We start from the raw sequence: 472 nt of genomic DNA on the forward strand, positions 1-472 counted from the left end.
AAAAAAAAAACCCCACACAACAAAACCCCCAAACAAACAGAAGAAAAAACACCAAACAAACCCAATGTACAGCTTGATCAGAAACTGGCGCTACCCTGACGAGAGCTGGGGAAAGGCTCTGTGTAAAACGGGCCAGGGCTACCGTCCTGAAGTCTAGAAAACGCGTAAGCAGCTGAGCGCGTCCGGAGAGCTCCTGGCTGCTTTCACGCGTCCTCCATCCTAGGAGAGTCCTAGGACGGTCCTTCCCTTCCCGCTGAGCCTGCTGCACAGGGCTGGACTCTCGGAGCATCCCACACAAGGGCTTCGCAGAGGCTCAAGTGCGAGGCGAGGGCAACTATCGAAATACCCTCGTCTCCCTGTGGCGTGGGCAGAGCCGTCAGGACCCTCTTCTTCGCACAGGGAAAGCTTTTCCCCTCCAGGGCTGCAAGACAGCACCCCGGGCTGAGCGGCGTTCCCGGCCGCGGCTGGCGCT

This window comes from Egretta garzetta, unplaced genomic scaffold (assembly GCF_000687185.1).
Source record: "Egretta garzetta isolate BGI_Z169 unplaced genomic scaffold, ASM68718v1 scaffold79, whole genome shotgun sequence".
NCBI lineage: Eukaryota > Metazoa > Chordata > Aves > Pelecaniformes > Ardeidae > Egretta > Egretta garzetta.